Genomic DNA, 18469 nt, shown 5'->3' on the forward strand with positions numbered 1-18469 from the left:
TAGAGGACAACGCTAGTTAGGTCTGGGATAGATCTGGGATTTGCCCTCATCAGTGTCATACTTTCGCATTTTTCACATACTTGTTGAACGGATCCTGGATTTTTTCTGGTTTCGATCACGTAGTAATGTGGTACCACACTGAAACATTCAATTAAACCTGGTCTTGATAAATATTTTAGAGGATAACGCATGTTAGGTCTGGGTTAGGTCTAGGATTTGCCCTCATCAGGCTCATACTTTCGCATTCTTCACATACTTGTGGAACAGATCCTGGGTTATTTTCTGGTTTGGATCACATAGTAATGTGGTACCACACTGAAACAGTCGATTAAACCAGGCTTCGATCAATATTTTAGGGGATAACGCATGTTAGGTCTAGGTTAGGCCTGGGATTTTCACTCATCAGACTCATACTTTCGCATTCTTCACATACTTGTTGAACGGTTCCTGGGTTTTTTCTGGTTTGGATCACGTAGTAATGTGGTACCACACTGAAACAATCAATTAAACCTGGTTTCGGTCAATATTTTAGAGGATAACGCTAGTTATGTCTGGTATAGGTCTGGGATTTGCTCTCATCAGGCTCATTCTTTCGCATGTTTCTCATACTTGATGGCTAGATCCGGGGCTTTTTCTGGATTGCATCACGTAGTAATGTGGTACCACACTGAAACATTCAATTAAACCTGGTCTTGATAAATATTTCAGAGGATAACGCATGTTAGGTCTGGGTTAGGTCTAGGATTTGCCCACATCAGGCTCATACTTTCGCATATTTCTTATACTTCATGGATAGATCCTGGGCTATTTGTGTATTGGATCACGTAGTAATGTGGTACCACACCGAAACAGTCAATTAAACCTGGTTTCGGTCAATATTTTAGAGGATACCGCTAGTTATGTCTGGTATAGGTCTGGGATTTGCTCTCATCAGGCTCATTCTTTCGCATGTTTCTCATACTTGATGGCTAGATCCGGGGCTTTTTCTGGATTGCATCACGTAGTAATGAAGTACGACACTGAAACAGTCAATTAAACCTGGTTACCATCAATATTTTAGAGGACAACGCATGTTAGGTATAGGTTAGGCCTGGGATTTGCCCTCATCAGGATCATACTTTCGCAGTTTTAACATACATGTTGACCTGATCGAGGGTTTTTTTTGCTTTGGATCACGTAGTAAAGTGGTACCACACTGAAGCAGTCCATTAAACCAGGTATCGATCAATATTTTAGAGGATAACGCATCTTAGGTCTGGGTTAGGTCTAAGATTTGCCCTCATCAGGCTCACAGTTTCGCGTTTTTCACATACTTGTTGAACAGATCCTGGGTTTTTTCTGGTTTGGATCACGTAGTAAAGTGGTACCACACTGAAGCGGTCAATTAAACCTGGTTTCGATCAATATTTTAGAGGATAACGCGAGTTAGGTCCGGGATAGGTCTGAGATTTGCCCTCATCAGACTCATACTTTCGCACACTTCACATACTCGTTGAGCTGATCCTGGGTTTTTTTCTGGTTTGGATCACGTAGTAATGTGGTACCACACTGAAACAGTCCATTAAACCCGGTTTCGATCAATACTATTGAGGATAACGCATGTTAGGTCTTGGTTAGGCCTGGGATTTTCACTCATCAGACTAATACTTTCGCATTCTTCACATACTTGTTGAACGGATCTTGGGTTTCTTCTGGTGTGGATCACGTAGTAATGTGGTACCACACTGAAACAATCAATTAAACCTGGTCTTGATAAATATTTTAGAGGAGAACGCATGTTAGGTCTGGGTTAGGTCTAGGATTTGCCCTCATCAGGCTCATACTTTCGCATATTTCTTATACTTCATGGATAGATCCTGTGCTATTTCTGGATTGCATCACGTAGTAATGTGGTACCACACCGAAACAGTCAATTAAACCAGGTTTCGGTCAATATTTTAGAGGATAACGCTAGTTATGTCTGGTATAGGTCTAAGATTTGCCCTCATCAGGCTCACAGTTTCGCGTTTTTCACATACTTGTTGAACAGATCCTGGGTTTTTTCTGGTTTGGATCACGTAGTAAAGTGGTACCACACTGAAACGGTCAATTAAACCTGGTTTCGATCAATATTTTAGAGGATAACGCGAGTTAGGTCCGGGATAGGTCTGAGATTTGCCCTCATGAGACTCATACTTTCGCACACTTCACCTACTCGTTGAACGGATCCTGGGTTTTTTCTGGTTTGGTTCACGTAGTAATGTGGTACCATACTGAAACAATCAATTAAACCTGGTCTTGATAAATATTTTAGAGGATAACGCATGTTAGGTCTGGGTTAGGTCTAGGATTTGCCCCCATCAGCCTCATACTTTCGCATATTTCTCATACTTCATAGCTAGATCCTGGGCTGTTTCTGGATTGTATCACGTAGTAATGTGGTACCACACCGAAACAGTCAATTAAACCTGGTTTCGATCAATATTTTAGAGGATAACGCAAGTTAGGTCTGGGATAGGTCTGGTATTCGCCCTCATCAGGCTCATATTTTCCCGTTTTTCACATACTTGTTGAACTGAACCTGGGTTTTTTCTGGTATGGATCACGTAGTAATGTGGTACCACACTGAAACAGTCGATTAAACCTGGTTTCGATCAATATTTTAGAGGATAACGCAAGTTAGGTCTGGGTTAGGTCTAGGATTTGCCCTCGTCAGGCTCATACTTTCGCATATTTCTCATACTTCATGGCTAGATCCTGGGCTATTTCTGGATTGGATCACGTAGTAATGTGGTACCACACTGAAACAGTCAATTAAACCTGGTTTCGATCAATATTTTAGAGGATAACGCAAGTAAGGTCCGGGATAGGTCTGAGATTTGCCCTCATCAGACTCATACTTTCGCACACTTCACATACTCGTTGAGCTGATCCTGGGTTTTTTTCTGGTTTGGATCACGTAGTAATGTGGTACCATACTGAAACAGTCCATTAAACCTGGTTTCGATCAATACTATTGAGGATAACGCATGTTAGGTCTTGGTTAGGCCTGGGATTTTCACTCATCAGACTAATACTTTCGCATTCTTCACATACTTGTTGAACGGATCTTGGGTTTTTTCTGGTGTGGATCACGTAGTAATGTGGTACCACACTGAAACAATCAATTAAACCTGGTCTTGATAAATATTTTAGAGGATAACGCATGTTAGGTCTGGGTTAGGTCTAGGATTTGCCCTCATCGGGCTCATACTTTCGCATATTTCTTATACTTCATGGATAGATCGTGGGCTATTTCTGGATTGCATCACGTAGTAATGTGGTACCACACCGAAACAGTCAATTAAACCAGGTGTCGGTCAATATTTTAGAGGATAACGCTAGTTATGTCTGGTATAGGTCTGGGATTTGCTCTCATCAGGCTCATTCTTTCGCATATTTCTCATACCTGATGGCTAGATCCGGGGCTTTTTCTGGATTGCATCACGTAGTAATGAAGTACGACTCTGAAAGAGTCAATTAAACCTGGTTTCCAACAATATTTTACAGGACAACGCATGCTAGGTATAGGTTAGGCCTGGGATTTGCCCTCATCAGGGTCATACTTTCGCAGTTTTAACATACATGTTGACCTGATCGAGGGTTTTTTCTGCTTTGGATCACGTAGCAATGAGGTACCACACTGAAACATTCAATTAAACCTGGTCTTGATAAATATTTTAGAGGATATCGCATCTTAGGTCTGGGTTAGGTCTAGGATTTGCCCTCATCAGGCTCATACTTTCGCATATTTCTCATACTTCATGGCTGGACCCTGGGCTATTTCTGGATTGGATCACGTAGTAAAGTGGTACCACACTGAAACGTTCAATGAAACCTGGTTTGGATAAATATTTTAGAGGATATCGCATCTTAGGTCTGGGTTAGGTCTAGGATTTGCCCTCATCAGGCTCATTCTTTCGCATATTTCTCATACTTGATGGCTAGATCCGGGGCTTTTTCTGGATTGCATCACGTAGTAATGAAGTACGACACTGAAACAGTCAATTAAACCTGGTTTCCATCAATATTTTACAGGACAACGCATGTTATGTCTAGGTTAGGCCTGGGATTTGCCCTCATCAGACTCATACTTTCGCATTTTTCACATACTTGTTGAACAGATCCTGGGTTTTTTTCTGGTTTGGATCACGTAGTAGTGTGGTACCACACTGAAACAGTCGATTAAACCTGGTTTCGATCAATATTTTTGAGGATAACGCATGTTAGGTCTAGGTTAGGCCTGGGATTTGCCCACATCAGGCTCATACTTTCGCATAGTTCTCATACTTCATAGCTAGATCCTGGGCTATTTCTGCATTGGATACCGTAGTAATGTGGTACCACACTGAAACAGTCCACTCAACGTGGTTTCGATCAATATTTTAGAGGATAACGCATGTTATGTCTAGGTTAGGCCTGGGATTTGCCCTCATCAGACTCATACTTTCGGATTTTTCACATACTTGTTGAACAGATCCTGGGTTTTTTCTGGTATGGATCACGCAGTAAAGTGGTACCACACTGGAACAGTCCATTAAACCTGGTTTCGATCAATATTTTAGAGGATAACGCATGTTAGGTCTAGGTTAGGACTGGTATTTGCCCCCATCAGACTCATACTTACGCATACTTCACATACCTGTTAAACAGATCCTGGGTTTTTTTCTGGTTTGGATCATGTAGCAATGTGGTACCACACTGAAACAGTCCATTAAACCTGGTTTCGATCAATATTTTTGAGGATAACGCATGTTAGGTCTAGGTTAGGCCTGGGATTTGCCCTCATCAGGCTCATACTTTCGCATATTTCTCATACTTCATAGATAGATCCTGGGCTATTTCTGCATTGGATACCGTAGTAATGTGGTACCACACTGAAACAGTCCACTCAACGTGGTTTCGATCAATATTTTAGAGGATAACGCATGTTATGTCTAGGTTAGGCCTGGGATTTGCCCTCATCAGACTCATACTTTCGGATTTTTCACATACTTGTTGAACAGATCGTGGGTTTTTTCTGGTTTGGATCACGTAGTAATGTGGTACCACACTGAAACAGTCCATTAAACCTGGTTTCGATCAATATTTTTGAGGATAACGCATGTTAGGTCTAGGTTAGGCCTGGGATTTGCCCTCATCAGACTCATACTTTCGCATTTTTCACATACTTGTTGAACAGATCCTGGGTTTTTTTCTGGTTTGGATCACGTAGTAGTGTGGTACCACACTGAAACAGTCGATTAAACCTGGTTTCGATCAATATTTTTGAGGATAACGCATGTTAAGTCTAGGTTAGGCCTGGGATTTGCCCTCATCAGGCTCATACTTTCGCATATTTCTCATACTTCATAGATAGATCCTGGGCTATTTCTGCATTGGATACCGTAGTAATGTGGTACCACACTGAAACAGTCCACTCAACGTGGTTTCGATCAATATTTTAGAGGATAACGCAGGTTATGTCTAGGTTAGGCCTGGGATTTGCCCTCATCAGACTCATACTTTCGGATTTTTCACATACTTGTTGAACAGATTCTGGGTTTTTTCTGGTATGGATCACGCAGTAAAGTGGTACCACACTGGAACAGTCCATTAAACCTGGTTTCGATCAATATTTTAGAGGATAACACATGTTAGGTCTAGGTTAGGCCTGGGATTTGCCCTCATCAGGGTCATACTTTCGCAGTTTTAACATAGATGTTGACCTGATCGAGGGTTTTTTCTGCTTTGGATCACGTAGTAAAGTGGTGCCACACTAAAACAGTCCATTAAGCCTGGTTTCGATCAATATTTTAGAGAATAACGCATGTTAGGTCTAGGTTAGGCCTGGGATTTGCCCCCATCAGACTCATACTTACGCATACTTCACATACTTGTTAAACAGATCCTGGGTTTTTTTCTGGTTTGGATCACGCAGTAAAGTGGTACCACACTGGAACAGTCCATTAAACCTGGTTTCGAACAATATTTTAGAGGATAACACATGTTAGGTCTAGGTTAGGCCTGGGATTTGCCCTCATCAGACTCATACTTTCGGACTTTTCACATACTTGTTGAACAGATTCTGGGTTTTTTCTGATTTGGATCACGCAGTAATGTGGTACCACACTGCAACAGTCCACTAAACCTGGTTTCGATCAATATTTTAGAGGATAACGCATGTTATGTCTAGGTTAGGCCTGGTATTTGCCCCCATCAGACTCATACTTACGCATACTTCACATACTTGTTAAACAGATCCGGGGTTTTTTTCTGGTTTGGATCATGTAGTAATGTGGTACCACACTGAAACAGTCGATTAAACCTGGTTTCGCTCAATATTTTTGAGGATAACGCATGTTAGGTCTAGGTTAGGCCTGGGATTATCACTCATCAGACTCATACTTTCGCATTCTTCACATACTTGTTGAACGGATCCTTGGTTTTTTCTGGTTTGGATCACGTAGTAATGTGGTACCACACTGAAACATTCAATTAAACCTGGTCTTGATAAATATTTTACAGGATAACGCATGTTAGGCCTGGGTAAGATCTAGGATTTGCCATCATCAGGCTCATACTTTCGCACATTTCTAATACTTCATGGCTAGATCCTGGGCTATTTCTGGATTGGATCACGTAGTAATGTGGTACCACACTGAAACAGTCGATTAAACCTGGTTTCGATCAATATTTTTGAGGATAACGCTTGTTAGGTCTAGGTTAGGCCTGGGATTTGCCCTCATCAGGCTCATACTTTCGCATATTTCTCATACTTCATAGATAGATCCTGGGCTAGTTCTGCATCGGATCACGCAGTAATGTGGTACCACACTGAAACAGTCCACTCAACGTGGTTTCGATCAATATTTTAGGGGATAACGCAAGTTATGTCTGGGATAGGTCTGGGATTTGCCCTCATCAGGCTCATACTTTCGCGGTTCTCACATACTTGTTGAACAGATACTGGGTTTTTTCTGGTGTGGATCAGGTAGTAATGTGGTACCACACTGAAACAGTCCATTAATCCTGGTTTCGATCAGTATTTTAGAGGATAACACATGTTAGGTCTAGGTTAGGCCTGGGATTTTCACCCATCAGACTCATACTTTCGCATTCTTCACATGCTTGTTGAACGGATCCTGGGTTTTTTCTGGTTTGGATCACGTAGTAATGTGGTACCACACTGAAACATACATTTAAACCTGGTCTTGATAAATATTTTTGAGGATAACGCATGTTAGGTCTGGGTTTGGTCTAGGATTTGCCCTAATCAGGCTCACACTTTCGCATATTTCTCATACTTCATGGCTAGATCCTGGGCTATTTCTCGATTGGATCACGTGGTAATGTGGTACCACACTGAAACAGTCAATTAAACCAGGTTTCGATCAATACTTTAGAGGATATCGCAAGTTAGGTCTGGGATAGGTCTGGGATTTGCCCTCATCAGGCTCATACTTTCACGTTTTTCACATACTTGTTGAACAGATCCTGGGTTTTATTTTGTTTGGATCAGGTAGTAATGAGGTACCACACTGAAACAGTCCATTAAACCTGGTTTCGATCAATATTTTAGAGGATAACGCATGTTAGGACAAGTTTAGACCTGGGATTTGCCCTCATCAGGGACATACTTTCGCAGTTTTAACATACATGTTGACCTAATCTAGGGTTTTTTCTGCTTTGGATCACGTAGTAAAGTGGTACCACACTAAAACAGTCCATTAAACCTGGTTTCGATAAATATTTTAGAGGACAACGCATGTTAGGTCAAGTTTAGGCCTGGGATTTGCCCTCATCAGGGACATACTTTCGCAGGTTTAACATACATGTTGACCTAATCGAGGGTTTTTTCTGCTTTGGATCACGTAGTAAAGTGGTACCACACTAAAACAGTCAATTAAACCTGGTTTCGATCAATATTTTAGAGGACAACGCAAGTTAGGTCTGGGATAGTTCTGGGATATGCCCTCATCAGGCTCATACTTTCGCGTTTTTCACATTCTTGTTGAACAGATCCTGGGTTTTTTTTTGTTTGGATCAGGTAGTAATGAGGTACCACACTGAAGCAGTCCATTAAACCTGGTTTCGATCAATATTTTAGAGGATAACGCATGTTAGGTCAAGTTTAGGCCTGGGATTTGCCCTCATCAGGGACATACTTTCGCAGTTTTAACATACATGTTGACCTAATCGAGGGTTTTTTCTGCTTTGGATCACGTAGTAAAGTGGTACCACACTAAAACAGTCAATTAAACCTGGTTTCGATCAATATTTTAGAGGACAACGCATGTTAGGTCAAGTTTAGGCCTGGGATTTGCCCTCATCAGGGACATACTTTCGCAGTTTTAACATACATGTTGACCTAATCGAGGGTTTTTTCTGCTTTGGATCACGTAGTAAAGTGGTACCACACTAAAACAGTCCATTAAACCTGGTTTCGATCAATATTTTTGAGGATAACGCATGTTAGGTCTAGGTTTGGCCTGGGATTTGCCCTCATCAGTCTCATACTTTCGCATATTTCTCATACTTCATAGCTAGATCCTGGGCTATTTCTGCATTGGATCACGCAGTAATGTGGTACCACACTGAAACAGTCAATTAGACCTGGTCTCGATCAATATTTTAGAGGATAACGCATGTTAGGTCTGGGTTAGGTCTGGGATTTGCCCCCATCAGACTCATAGTTTCGCATTTTTCACATACTGGTTGAACAGATCCTGGGTTTTTTCTGGTTTGGATCAGGCAGTAATGTGGTACCACACTGAAACAGTCCACTCAACGTGGTTTCGATCAATATTTTGGAGGATAACGCATGTTATGTCTAGGTTAGTCCTGGGATTTGCCCTCATCAGGCTCATACTTTCGCATATTTCTCATACTTCATAGCTAGATCCAGGGCTATTTCTGCATTGGATCACGCAGTAATGTGGTACCACACTGAAACAGTCCACTCAACGTGGTTTCGATGAATATTTTAGAGGATAACTCATGTTAGGTCTAGGTTAGACCTGGGATTTGCCCTCATCAGAGTCATACTTTCGCATTTTTAACATACATGTTGACCTGATCGAGGGTTTTTTCTGCTTTGGGTCACGTAGTAGAGTGGTACCACACTGCAACAGTCCACTAAACCTGGTTTCGATCAATATTTTAGAGGATAACGCAAGTTAGGTCTGGGATAGGTCTGGGATTCGCCCTCATCAGGCTCATACTTTCGCGTTTTTCACATACTTCTTGAACAGATCCTCGGTTTTTTCTGGTTTGGATCACGTAGTAATGTGGTACCACACTGAAACAGTCCATTAAACCTGGTTTCGATCAATATTTTAGAGGATAACGCATGTTAGGTCTAGGTTAGGTCTAGGATTTGCCCTCATCAGGATCATACTTTCGCATACTTCACATACTTGTTGAACAGATCCTGGGTTTTTTTCTGGTTTGGATCACGTAGTAATGTGGTACCACACTGAAACAGTCCATTAAACCTGGTTTCGATCAATATTTTTGAGGATAAGACATGTTAGGTCTATGTTAGGTCTGGGATTTGCTCTCATCAGGGTCATACTTTCGCATATTTCTCATACTTCATAGATAGATCCTGGGCTAATTCTGCATCAGATCGCGCAGTAATGTGGTGCCACACTGAAACAGTCCACTCAACGTGGTTTCGATCAATATTTTAGAGGATAACGCATGTTATGTCTAGGTTAGGCCTGGGATTTGCCCTCATCAGGCTCATACTTTCGCATATTTCTCATACTTCATAGCTAGATCCTGGGCTATTTCTGCATCGGATCACGCAGTAATGTGATACCACAATGAAACAGTCCACTCAACGTGGTTTCGATCAATATTTTAGAGGACAACGCATGTTATGTCTAGGTTAGGCCTGGGATTTGCCCTCATCAGGAACATACTTTCGCATTTTTCACATACTTGTTGAACAGATCCTGGGTTTTTTTCTGGTTTGGATCACGTAGTAGTGTGGTACCACCCTGAAACAGTCGATTAAACCTGGTTTCGATCAATATTTTTGAGGATAACGCATGTTAGGTCTAGGTTAGGCCTGGGATTTGCCCTCATCAGGCTCATACTTTCGCATATTTCTCATACTTCATAGGTAGATCCTGGGCTATTTCTGCATTGGATACCGTAGTAATGTGGTACCACACTGAAACAGTCCACTCAACGTGGTTTCGATCAATATTTTAGAGGATAACGCATGTTATGTCTAGGTTAGGCCTGGGATTTGCCCTCATCAGACTCATACTTTCGGATTTTTCACATACTTGTTGAACAGATCCTGGGTTTTTTCTGGTATGGATCACGCAGTAAAGTGGTGCCACACTAAAACAGTCCATTAAACCTGGTTTCGATCAATATTTTAGAGGATAACGCGCGTTAGGTCTAGGTTAGGCCTGGGATTTGCCCTCATCAGTGTCACACTTTCGCAGTTTTAACATACATGCTGACCTAATCGAGGGTTCTTTCTGATTTGGATCACCCAGTAATGTGGTACCACACTGCAACAGTCCACTAAACCTGGTTTCGATCAATATTTTAGACGATAACGCATGTTATGTCTAGGTTAGGCCTGGTATTTGCCCCCATCAGACTCATACTTACGCATACTTCACATACTTGTTAAACAGATCCTGGGTTTTTTTCTGGTTTCGATCATGTAGTAATGTGGTACCACACTGAAACAGTCGATTAAACCTGGTTTCGCTCAATATTTTTGAGGATAACGCATGTTAGGTCTAGGTTAGGCCTGGGTTTATCACTCATCAGACTCATACTTTCGCATTCTTCACATACTTGTTGAACGGATCCTGGGTTTTCTCTGGTTTGCATCACGTAGTAATGTGGTACCACACTGAAACATTCAATTAAACCTGGTCTTGATAAATATCTTACAGGATAACGCATGTTAGGCCTGGGTAAGGTCTAGGATTTGCCATCATCAGGCTCATACTTTCGCACATTTCTAATACTTCATGGCTAGATCCTGGGCTATTTCTGGATTGGATCACGTAGTAATGTGGTACCACACTGAAACAGTCCATTAAACCTGGTTTCGATCAATATTCTTGAGGATAACGCATGTTAGGTCTAGGTTAGGTCTGGGATTTGCTCTCATCAGGCTCATTCTTTCGCATATATCTCATACTTCATGGCTAGATCCTCGGCTATTTCTGGATTGGATCACGTAGTAATGTGGTACCACACTGAAACAGTCAATTAAACCTGGTTTCGATCAATATTTTAGAGGATAACGCATGTTAGGTCTGGGACAGGTCTGGGATTTGCCCTCATCAGACCCATACTTTCGCATATTTCTCATACTTCATGGCTAGATCCTGGGCTTTTTCTGCATTGGATCACGTAGTAATGTGGTACCACTCTGAAACAGTCCACTCAACGTGGTTTCGATCAATATTTTAGAGGATAACGCATGTTATGTCTAGGTTAGGCCTGGGATTTGCCCTCATCAGGCTCATACTTTCGCATATTTCTCATACTTCATAGCTAGATCCTGGGCTATTTCTGCATCGGATCACGCAGTAATGTGGTACCACAATGAAACAGTTCACTCAACGTGGTTTCGATCAATATTCTAGAGGATAACGCATGTTGTGTCTAGGTTAGGCCTGGGATTTGCCCTCATCAGACTCATACTTTCGCATTTTTCACATACTTGTTGAACAGATCCTGGGTTTTTTTCTGGTTTGGATCACGTAGTAGTGTGGTACCACCCTGAAACAGTCGATTAAACCTGGTTTCGATCAATATTTTTGAGGATAACGCATGTTAGGTCTAGGTTAGGCCTGGGATTTGCCCTCATCAGGCTCATACTTTCGCATATTTCTCATACTTCATAGGTAGATCCTGGGCTATTTCTGCATTGGATACCGTAGTAATGTGGTACCACACTGAAACAGTCCACTCAACGTGGTTTCGATCAATATTTTAGAGGATAACGCATGTTATGTCTAGGTTAGGCCTGGGATTTGCCCTCATCAGACTCATACTTTCGGATTTTTCACATACTTGTTGAACAGATCCTGGGTTGTTTCTGGTATGGATCACGCAGCAAAGTGGTGCCACACTAAAACAGTCCATTAAACCTGGATTCGATCAATATTTTAGAGGATAACGCATGTTAGGTCTAGGTTAGGCCTGGGATTTGCCCTCATCAGTGTCATACTTTCGCAGTTTTAACATACATGCTGACCTAATCGACGGTTCTTTCTGATTTGGATCACGCAGTAATGTGGTACCACACTGCAACAGTCCACTAAACCTGGTTTCGATCAATATTTTAGACGATAACGCATGTTATGTCTAGGTTAGGCCTGGTATTTGCCCCCATCAGACTCATACTTACGCATACTTCACATACTTGTTAAACAGATCCTGGGTTTTTTTCTGGTTTCGATCATGTAGTAATGTGGTACCACACTGAAACAGTCGATTAAACCTGGTTTCGCTCAATATTTTTGAGGATAACGCATGTTAGGTCTTGGTTAGGCCTGGGTTTATCACTCATCAGACTCATACTTTCGCATTCTTCACATACTTGTTGAACGCATCCTGGGTTTTCTCTGGTTTGCATCACGTAGTAATGTGGTACCACACTGAAACATTCAATTAAACCTGGTCTTGATAAATATTTTAGAGGATAACGCATGTTAGGCCTGGGTAAGGTCTAGGATTTGCCATCATCAGGCTCATACTTTCGCACATTTCTAAAACTTCATGGCTAGATCCTGGGCTATTTCTGGATTGGATTACGTAGTAATGTGGTACCACACTGAAACAGTCCATTAAACCTGGTTTCGATCAATATTCTTGAGGATAACGCATGTTAGGTCTAGGTTAGGTCTGGGATTTGCTCTCATCAGGCTCATTCTTTCGCATATATCTCATACTTCATGGCTAGATCCTCGGCTATTTCTGGATTGGATCACGTAGTAATGTGGTACCACACTGAAACAGTCAATTAAACCTGGTTTCGATCAATATTTTAGAGGATAACGCATGTTAGGTCTGGGATAGGTCTGGGATTTACCCTCATCAGACCCATACTTTCGCATATTTCTCATACTTCATGGCTAGATCCTGGGCTTTTTCTGCATTGGATCACGTAGTAATATGGTACCACTCTGAAACAGTCCACTCAACGTGGTTTCGATCAATATTTTAGAGGATAACGCATGTTATGTCTAGGTTAGGCCTGGGATTTGCCCTCATCAGACTCATACTTTCGGATTTTTCACATACTTGTTGAACAGATCCTGGGTTTTTTCTGGTATGGATCACGCAGTAAAGTGGTGCCACACTAAAACAGTCCATTAAACCTGGTTTCGATCAATATTTTAGAGGATAACGCGCGTTAGGTCTAGGTTAGGCCTGGGATTTGCCCTCATCAGTGTCACACTTTCGCAGTTTTAACATACATGCTGACCTAATCGAGGGTTCTTTCTGATTTGGATCACGCAGTAATGTGGTACCACACTGCAACAGTCCACTAAACCTGGTTTCGATCAATATTTTAGACGATAACGCATGTTATGTCTAGGTTAGGCCTGGTATTTGCCCCCATCAGACTCATACTTACGCATACTTCACATACTTGTTAAACAGATCCTGGGTTTTTTTCTGGTTTCGATCATGTAGTAATGTGGTACCACACTGAAACAGTCGATTAAACCTGGTTTCGCTCAATATTTTTGAGGATAACGCATGTTAGGTCTAGGTTAGGCCTGGGTTTATCACTCATCAGACTCATACTTTCGCATTCTTCACATACTTGTTGAACGGATCCTGGGTTTTCTCTGGTTTGCATCACGTAGTAATGTGGTACCACACTGAAACATTCAATTAAACCTGGTCTTGATAAATATCTTACAGGATAACGCATGTTAGGCCTGGGTAAGGTCTAGGATTTGCCATCATCAGGCTCATACTTTCGCACATTTCTAATACTTCATGGCTAGATCCTGGGCTATTTCTGGATTGGATCACGTAGTAATGTGGTACCACACTGAAACAGTCCATTAAACCTGGTTTCGATCAATATTCTTGAGGATAACGCATGTTAGGTCTAGGTTAGGTCTGGGATTTGCTCTCATCAGGCTCATTCTTTCGCATATATCTCATACTTCATGGCTAGATCCTCGGCTATTTCTGGATTGGATCACGTAGTAATGTGGTACCACACTGAAACAGTCAATTAAACCTGGTTTCGATCAATATTTTAGAGGATAACGCATGTTAGGTCTGGGACAGGTCTGGGATTTGCCCTCATCAGACCCATACTTTCGCATATTTCTCATACTTCATGGCTAGATCCTGGGCTTTTTCTGCATTGGATCACGTAGTAATGTGGTACCACTCTGAAACAGTCCACTCAACGTGGTTTCGATCAATATTTTAGAGGATAACGCATGTTATGTCTAGGTTAGGCCTGGGATTTGCCCTCATCAGACTCATACTATCGCATTTTTCACATACTTGTTGAACAGATCCTGGGTTTTTTTCTGGCTTGGATCACGTAGTAGTGTGGTACCACACTGAAACAGTCGATTAAACCTGGTTTCGATCAATATTTTTGAGGATAACGCATGTTAGGTCTAGGTTAGGCCTGGGATTTGCCCTCATCAGGCTCATACTTTCGCATATTTCTCACACTTCATAGATAGATCCTGGGCTAATTCTGCATCGGATCGCGCAGTAATGTGGTGCCACACTGAAACAGTCCACTCAACGTGGTTTCGATCAATATTTTAGAGGATAACGCATGTTATGTCTAGGTTAGGCCTGGGATTTGCCCTCATCAGACTCATACTTTCGGATTTTTCACATACTTGTTGAACAGATCCTGGGTTTTTTCTGGTATGGATCACGCAGTAAAGTGGTGCCACACAAAAACAGTCCATTAAACCTGGATTCGATCAATATTTTAGAGGATAACGCATGTTAGGTCTAGGTTAGGCCTGGGATTTGCCCTCATCAGTGTCATACTTTCGCAGTTTTAACATACATGCTGACCTAATCGAGGGTTCTTTCTGATTTGGATCACGCAGTAATGTGGTACCACACTGCAACAGTCCACTAAACCTGGTTTCGATCAATATTTTAGACGATAACGCATGTTATGTCTAGGTTAGGCCTGGTATTTGCCCCCATCAGACTCATACTTACGCATACTTCACATACTTGTTAAACAGATCCTGGGTTTTTTTCTGGCTTCGATCATGTAGTAATGTGGTACCACACTGAAACAGTCGATTAAACCTGGTTTCGCTCAATATTTTTGAGGATAACGCATGTTAGGTCTAGGTTAGGCCAGGGTTTATCACTCATCAGACTCATACTTTCGCATTCTTCACATACTTGTTGAACGGATCCTGGGTTTTCTCTGGTTTGCATCACGTAGTAATGTGGTACCACACTGAAACATTCAATTAAACCTGGTCTTGATAAATATCTTACAGGATAACGCATGTTAGGCCTGGGTAAGGTCTAGGATTTGCCATCATCAGGCTCATACTTTCGCACATTTCTAATACTTCATGGCTAGATCCTGGGCTATTTCTGGATTGGATCACGTAGTAATGTGGTACCACACTGAAACAGTCCATTAAACCTGGTTTCGATCAATATTCTTGAGGATAACGCATGTTAGGTCTAGGTTAGGTCTGGGATTTGCTCTCATCAGGCTCATTCTTTCGCATATATCTCATACTTCATGGCTAGATCCTCGGCTATTTCTGGATTGGATCACGTAGTAATGTGGTACCACACTGAAACAGTCAATTAAACCTGGTTTCGATCAATATTTTAGAGGATAACGCATGTTAGGTCTGGGACAGGTCTGGGATTTGCCCTCATCAGACCCATACTTTCGCATATTTCTCATACTTCATGGCTAGATCCTGGGCTTTTTCTGCATTGGATCACGTAGTAATGTGGTACCACTCTGAAACAGTCCACTCAACGTGGTTTCAATCAATATTTTGAAGGATAACGCATGTTATGTCTAGGTTAGGCCTGGGATTTGCCCTCATCAGGCTCATACTTTCGCATATTTCTCATACTTCATAGCTAGATCCTGGGCTATTTCTGCATCGGATCACGCAGTAATGTGGTACCACAATGAAACAGTTCACTCAACGTGGTTTCGATCAATATTCTAGAGGATAACGCATGTTGTGTCTAGGTTAGGCCTGGGATTTGCCCTCATCAGACTCATACTTTCGCATTTTTCACATACTTGTTGAACAGATCCTGGGTTTTTTTCTGGTTTGGATCACGTAGTAGTGTGGTACCACCCTGAAACAGTCGATTAAACCTGGTTTCGATCAATATTTTTGAGGATAACGCATGTTAGGTCTAGGTTAGGCCTGGGATTTGCCCTCATCAGGCTCATACTTTCGCATATTTCTCATACTTCATAGGTAGATCCTGGGCTATTTCTGCATTGGATACCGTAGTAATGTGGTACCACACTGAAACAGTCCACTCAACGTGGTTTCGATCAATATTTTAGAGGATAACGCATGTTATGTCTAGGTTAGGCCTGGGATTTGCCCTCATCAGACTCATACTTTCGGATTTTTCACATACTTGTTGAACAGATCCTGGGTTTTTTCTGGTATGGATCACGCAGTAAAGTGGTGCCACACTAAAACAGTCCATTAAACCTGGATTCGATCAATATTTTAGAGGATAACGCATGTTAGGTCTAGGTTAGGCCTGGGATTTGCCCTCATCAGTGTCATACTTTCGCAGTTTTAACATACATGCTGACCTAATCGAGGGTTCTTTCTGATTTGGATCACGCAGTAATGTGGTACCACACTGCAACAGTCCACTAAACCTGGTTTCGATCAATATTTTAGACGATAACGCATGTTATGTCTAGGTTAGGCCTGGTATTTGCCCCCATCAGACTCATACTTACGCATACTTCACATACTTGTTAAACAGATCCTGGGTTTTTTTCTGGTTTCGATCATGTAGTAATGTGGTACCACACTGAAACAGTCGATTAAACCTGGTTTCGCTCAATATTTTTGAGGATAACGCATGTTAGGTCTTGGTTAGGCCTGGGTTTATCACTCATCAGACTCATACTTTCGCACTCTTCACATACTTGTTGAACGGATCCTGGGTTTTCTCTGGTTTGCATCACGTAGTAATGTGGTACCACACTGAAACATTCAATTAAACCTGGTCTTGATAAATATCTTACAGGATAACGCATGTTAGGCCTGGGTAAGGTCTAGGATTTGCCATCATCAGGCTCATACTTTCGCACATTTCTAAAACTTCATGGCTAGATCCTGGGCTATTTCTGGATTGGATCACGTAGTAATGTGGTACCACACTGAAACAGTCCATTAAACCTGGTTTCGATCAATATTCTTGAGGATAACGCATGTTAGGTCTAGGTTAGGTCTGGGATTTGCTCTCATCAGGCTCATTCTTTCGCATATATCTCATACTTCATGGCTAGATCCTCGGCTATTTCTGGATTGGATCACGTAGTAATGTGGTACCACACTGAAACAGTCAATTAAACCTGGTTTCGATCAATATTTTAGAGGATAACGCATGTTAGGTCTGGGATAGGTCTGGGATTTACCCTCATCAGACCCATACTTTCGCATATTTCTCATACTTCATGGCTAGATCCTGGGCTTTTTCTGCATTGGATCACGTAGTAATATGGTACCACTCTGAAACAGTCCACTCAACGTGGTTTCGATCAATATTTTAGAGGATAACGCATGTTATGTCTAGGTTAGGCCTGGGATTTGCCCTCATCAGACTCATACTTTCGGATTTTTCACATACTTGTTGAACAGATCCTGGGTTTTTTCTGGTATGGATCACGCAGTAAAGTGGTGCCACACTAAAACAGTCCATTAAACCTGGTTTCGATCAATATTTTAGAGGATAACGCGCGTTAGGTCTAGGTTAGGCCTGGGATTTGCCCTCATCAGTGTCACACTTTCGCAGTTTTAACATACATGCTGACCTAATCGAGGGTTCTTTCTGATTTGGATCACGCAGTAATGTGGTACCACACTGCAACAGTCCACTAAACCTGGTTTCGATCAATATTTTAGACGATAACGCATGTTATGTCTAGGTTAGGCCTGGTATTTGCCCCCATCAGACTCATACTTACGCATACTTCACATACTTGTTAAACAGATCCTGGGTTTTTTTCTGGTTTCGATCATGTAGTAATGTGGTACCACACTGAAACAGTCGATTAAACCTGGTTTCGCTCAATATTTTTGAGGATAACGCATGTTAGGTCTAGGTTAGGCCTGGGTTTATCACTCATCAGACTCATACTTTCGCATTCTTCACATACTTGTTGAACGGATCCTGGGTTTTCTCTGGTTTGCATCACGTAGTAATGTAGTACCACAATGAAACA

The sequence above is a fragment of the Colletes latitarsis genome, chromosome 3, assembly GCF_051014445.1.
Source record: "Colletes latitarsis isolate SP2378_abdomen chromosome 3, iyColLati1, whole genome shotgun sequence".
Taxonomy (NCBI): Eukaryota; Metazoa; Arthropoda; class Insecta; order Hymenoptera; family Colletidae; genus Colletes; species Colletes latitarsis.